The sequence below is a fragment of the Petaurus breviceps genome, unplaced genomic scaffold, assembly GCF_028583685.1.
Source record: "Petaurus breviceps papuanus isolate PSGF00001 unplaced genomic scaffold, PetGlider_PUasm1.0 175, whole genome shotgun sequence".
NCBI lineage: Eukaryota > Metazoa > Chordata > Mammalia > Diprotodontia > Petauridae > Petaurus > Petaurus breviceps.
The window spans coordinates 27,466,371-27,472,370 of NW_027185764.1; the positions used below are offsets into that span (position 1 = coordinate 27,466,371).

Below are 6,000 nucleotides of genomic sequence, written 5' to 3' on the forward strand. Positions count from 1 at the left end.
ACACGGAAGAAAAAAAGTCAAGATTATCGTTTCTTATCTTAACCTGTGTTTTGTATCATAATAGACATGGAATTTTTATTTTGTACTGAATGCGTATTCTTTAAAAGGAATATTGTAAAAATTTACTGGCAACTATTATTGTACCATTCTAATGTAAGATTTTTACACATTTTCGGAAATAAATTTTAATTTTCAAAGAAAATTTACAAAAAAATAATTGCTTGGACTCGTTGCCCTTCTTAGTTTTCCCCCCCTTTTCTGCTAAAAAAGTTATATCTTAGTATCATGTTTAATGTGCAATAGAAAAGAAAAATTATGACTTTTCAAGAGAGTCATCAAAAGGGCCAATTATGGCTTTTCTTTCAGTCAAGCTATAGGAAAGGAAGAAAGAAAAGGTGGTGGGAAATAATTTTGAAATGTTAATACAAATGAGTAGAAAATAATGTTATTGGGGAATATATTTTAATTGACTTGATCATATTTAGTCTTCAAAAAGTTTAAGACAGTTACTTTAGGGAAGATATGGGACATTACTTCTAATTTTGGACCTTACTCTCTAAGGTGAATAACTTCTACTCTTTTTAGTTCTGTGTCTATAATAAAAATGTAATTTCCAATAATACTGCAACAGTAGTGGAAAGCAAGACAATAATTAATTTTAAACGTTTTATAAAGAGGAAAGGTTTTAAATATATACAGTGTAGATGCTCTCTTTGCTTTAGGTACAAAACAAAGTGTTGTTGAAAAAAATTTTCATCTAAAGTTTATCTTAAAATGTATTAAAGCTTTATATTTGCACAAAGTGATATATTTTAAAATGCAATTCTTTTTAAGATGGAAAGAATATGAAATTTTAAAACAGGTGTTTAAACCCCCATGTACTTAAAAGATACATATAACTTTAAACTGGAATACACTTTACTGAAAAAAAAAAAAACTTCCAAATAAAATTCACGGAATATTTCAATGAGCTAATCACATTTATTTAAGGCATAAGTGATCCCCCAAATTAAGATAGTTTTAGATATTCTAAATACATATTCTTAAAACAGCTCATTTCTAGATTACTGAAAAATGTAAGTCTATACATTAAGTGAATATTTAAAAAAACAGATTGTAAATCTAAATTTAGGATATGTAATAGGTTAGGATATACATCTAAATAGGTTTTCATATATAATATATATAGTACAGCTGAGGCCAAATAAAAAAAATTATCTTTTTACACTACATATATAAACACATATTATAAAGATTTGGTCTCCACTGTGATCTATATGTAGACTGTTAAAAATCATTTCCATTTTCAATTCAGTTACGCTGGAAGGGCAAACTCTTGAAATTATTTTATTCATTATTGAAATTCCTGTGCCTTTTTCTCCCCAGAGACAAAATAAAAACAATTTCTTATGCATAAACACTTTTAAGAAGGCAATTCAACCTTTATTCCCAAGTGTGGTTGAGAAAAATCTGAATAATATTTTAAAATAAATGATATGAACCTGGGAATAATTAGGTGAAAATTTAAAATATTATAAAGACCATCGCCTCCCTCCCATAAATAGCCAAATAATTCAGACTCAAAAGGAGAAATTTAAAATGGTTTATGGACCATATCACAAATGCTGGCTCAGAGTGACAAGTTAGTAGAGGTACACTTTTGAAAATATACAAATTACTGGCAGTGAAAGATCCTAAATTTAGATCTGAAAGTAATTACCGAAAGAATAAAGAACAAAATGTTGTCTTCATATATAGATTCTGTGTAGATGTTCTGAAAGTATGGAAATGCAAGCTAGGTCAGGACCTTACTCTTAGGCCATAAAAAGTACTACATTTTTTCCTGCTTTTTGTCTTTTTAAAGAAATGGCCGAAGCAATGAGAAAGACTACCGTATACCCCCATTAAAATGTCTTTCTCCAGACTCACAAGAACGGTTTGGTCTCATATTTTTTCCTGTGGCAACAGAGAAAAGGTGTTTACAGTAATGCAGTACACCAGGCTGAAGGGTGCCTCCGTGATTTAGAGACCAGTTGCCTTTAATCTCTTCTACTCTATTCGGAAATGAAAATGCAAATAATGACTCTCACCAGTCCCGCTAGCTGTTAAGGTTTTGCATTATGCCGGTTCAGCAATTCTATCCTCCAGGTTTTTGATTCTGCCACCGGCTTTCTAAACCCTGCAGGACAGTGCGGGCCCAAATCCCTGAGCCGTGTGCCCGTAGTGTGCGGCCCGCGGTCAGGCTGGGCTGGCCTAGCAGGTGCTGAAACAAAGGCCGGCCGGTCGCCGAGCCCCGCAGCCTTTGATGGGGCTAACAACGTCTCTGCACCCGGGCTCTTCATTCGCATGCAAATCCAGCGCAATGTCCCCTTTTCTTTGAAGGCAAACAGAAGGATGTTTGTGTGTTTGTAGGGATGAAGCCTAGTTGAACAAGACTTCACAAATCGGCTGGACCTCTAAAAATAAACCAATTGAACAAACATTGGTCACTCTCTCCTCCTCCCCACTACAAAGTGTGGATTTACCACAACTCATTAACCCGGATCTTTTTTTCCCCCCTTATTGTTTCTCCATCTCCATCATATTCCGGTAAAGCTCCGAAACAAATGAGCTGAATTGGGAGGGAACTGCTGTTAATAAGGGAGAGGAATATATAGTACTAATAGCTCAAGCAATTCCCCAAAGAAGGACCACACAAAAAGGAACTTCTCAATTTCTGGTGCTGGTGTAATCCGAAGATCTAATCTAGAGCTGGAGTTAGCCAAATGTTATCTATTGCTATCATAATGAAACCCTTATGGATTGAATTGCTCCTTATGCCACACATGGTGTCACGACCTAGGAAAGTTTCTTCCTCGATTTCCTTTTCTGTATTGGATAATTATTTCTTTAAGAAGTTATTGCTACTCAGTGCACTATCAGTGTACTTAACAGCCATCTCCTTTCCTCTTAAAAATGGTGACAGAGAGAAAGAATATGAGAGAAAAATTACAAAAACAAAGTCAAGGAAGGAAATATGTGAGGTCCTTTCCCAGTTTTTACCCGCTGAGCAGTCTGTATGGTTGTGCATCCCTTCTCAGAACCCCCTTGCTCAACAGAGCTTTCACACTCAAAGGTTTTGCTGATGGAACTGTAATTTCTGATATATTTTTTAAAATCAAAATTCTTCCAGTGTAAGTGGGGTAAACAGCCATTTTTTTCCTTCCTGAAAAAAAAAAAAGGCTTTTACTTTCCTGAGACTTTTCTTATTTCCTCCCCTATGTCAGTCTTCTGAGAGAATTGGGGAAGTGATTGTTTTGAGGTAATGCTCACTCAGTGTCATTTGTTAAAGGTTGTCTGTCAGCTGGAGATTTGAGTCTACACTTTTTTTCTGTTTTCCCCTTTCTGTCTCTCCTGGCTCTGATTTCCTTGCTTAGCTGAGGACCTACTTTAGAGCTGCTGTGGCCATCACTGTTGCTATTTCTGCTGCTGTTCTTTCTTGGGAGTCTGGCTTTGCTGCTGAAATGCAATGATTCCCCACTATGATTTATGTTTCTGAAGCTCTCTATTTAAACTAATACAACAACTCTTTACCTTTTCTGAATATTTTGTTTGTTCCTGTTTCTGTCACTGTCAGAAAAAACCTAAGTGTGCGGCAACTCAGACCAAATATCCCACAGCTAACCTTAGCAAAACCTCCTAATCTTAAATTGGCCAGAGATGCTCCTAATGGGAGTGATTGAAGGGCTGTCTGAGGCCCAGTTAGGATATTAATGGTCACCCTGACCCTTGGAATTGGACCAGGACTGGACTGAACCAAGGGCAGAGAACAAGAGGAAAGAAGAATCCTTCTTTATGTTCCCCTCTTACTGGTTCTTCAGCCAGCAGAGCAAGGTCACAAACACAAACAGACATACTCCATAAGTTGCCAGTCGCCTTCTCTCATCCTCTGTGACTTTGTAATTGTGCATATGCTTTTTGTTGGTAAGTGTGTTTGATGTCATGGCCAGTGTAACGTGGTGTGTTTATAAGGCCATGAACGCAAATGTGTAAATATGTTTGGTGTAAAATCTGGTTCCTTCATCTCCCACAATAAATACCTCCACAGTTTCAGATAATATTACAGTTGACAGAAAGAGTTGGAGAGTCTGATCATGACCAGCTGGTAGGGTACGTTGGGGCTTATACTTTCCTAACTGAATTCATTTTTCACATTAGTTCTCCTCACATCACATCTTTCCCTTTTTAAAACAGTTTCGGGCCACCCCTTTTAATTTTTGACTCATTCTACTCTGAACTTTCCTGTTCCTTTATCAAGGAGGTAAGATAATTATAATTCAGCAATAAAAAACAAATCCAAAAGAACCATTCCCCTGTATCTTCCCTGGAAAACTATTGATTGCTACTAGTGATCACTTTTTAGTTGATAGGATATCATAACCATGTTTGTAAAATATCCACAGTGTTATAGAATCTAGAATAAAAGGCACTAGGAGAGTGGCCATAATGAGCAGTGGGAGGAACTCATCACCAAGCAGCCACTCCTGTCTTCATTGTTTTTGTCATTGCCATCATCATCACCATCATCTTCATCACCTACTACTTCTTCTATTAAAGTGGCACCCAGAGTTGCAGTTGTGCGGAAAGTATGACCCTACAATAGCTATTTATTTGGAATACTATTCTTTCACACTCTGACCTGAGCCCCCTTTTCTCACCCATACCTAACCTCAAACTCATCTTAGTTATGTAGGAACAGGTTCATAAGCAAATTCTCTCAGAAGCTTTCATTTCTCTCAGTTCCGCACAGCTCTGAACTTTCCAATGTTCCTTATCCAATTTCTTTAGCTACTGCAAAATCTTTAACAAATACATGACCCACCTAGGGTCTACTTAATGGTTCTCTAATAAACAAGGTCCCCAGATTAGGACTCCCAGCACTCATCAGGCTGAGGGTTTTTTGTTGTTGTTGTTGTTGTTTGTTTTGCAGAGTTCTTGCTAAGATGTCTCTGTGTTAAGCCCTCTATTGTCTTCTGCTATGGTGAACCCTTGCACCTCCACCTCTTTCCCACTGGTAGCTAGCTACATACACACTTCCCTCTCCCACTCTTTCAGCTTGTCATTTTATTGCTTGCCAGCCTCCAGAGACTTAGCTTCCACATTGACCCAGAAATCCTCTTTACTTCTAAAGACTCTGGATTGAAGAGAGGCATTTTACCTGGAAGGGAACTGATATCTGGAAGAATAAAGGTGTTTAAGACTTTGTCACCTGATTTTCTTTGGAAAGAAACATGGGGGGAGGGGAAAGCTCTTCTTGAGAGTCCTGTCCCTTCCCTCCTACTCTTCCTCCCCCCCCCACCCATGTTGGCTTTAATTTTCCACTGCCCCTGAGTACTGTGTATGTGATACATGTAGCCCTGTCTTGCAGAAGACTGGTACTTGCACACAGATTGGGACTTAGGCAGACAACTCTTCAAGAGACTCAAATCTTAATAGTTACCACTGAAGATGAAACATTGCACACCCTGCCTGTCCTTTATCCCCACCTCTGACTTCTCTGGACTACTCCTCTCTATTCTCTGGACCTAAACAGAGCAAGAAGCTAAGTTGGTTCTGTTTCTAGGTTTTCATTCAATTGGGTAGTCTTGGGGATAGGAATTACTGTGCTGTTACAAAGGGGTTGCTTTCTTATGGAAGCCTACAGAACAGTTTACATTGGTACTAGTATGATGGCTCTTAGGCACCAAGGAAGTTGTAAGAAAACACAACAGCATCTTTTTTTCTTTTCTCCCTTCTTCTCTTTCTCTTTCCCTCTCTCCTTTCTTCATCTCATTTCTCCCTTTTTCTCTCCTCTCCTCTTCTTTCCTCTCCTCTAACCAAGGACTGATGACTGGGGAGATTCCTGGGGAGAAGGAATTTTTTTAAAGACCAAAACACAGCTATGTACTTCCCTTCATTATGGTCTCTGTTTTCAGTGTGTGTGTGTGTGTGTGTGTGTGTGTGTGTGTGTGTGTGTGTGTG

The 6,000-nt window shown here is 37.9% G+C and overlaps 1 protein-coding gene across 1 annotated transcript in view; it reads right to left on the minus strand.

Annotated features, from left to right (window-relative positions):
• Window positions 1-883, minus strand: part of BTF3 (basic transcription factor 3) — a 54,597-nt gene extending 53,714 nt beyond the window's left edge. The window contains exon 1 of the mRNA XM_069084968.1: window positions 872-883. The gene's annotated coding sequence lies outside the window, so the exon portion shown is untranslated. The remainder of the gene's footprint in view (window positions 1-871) is intronic.
• Window positions 884-6,000: the final 5,117 nt, after the last annotated feature.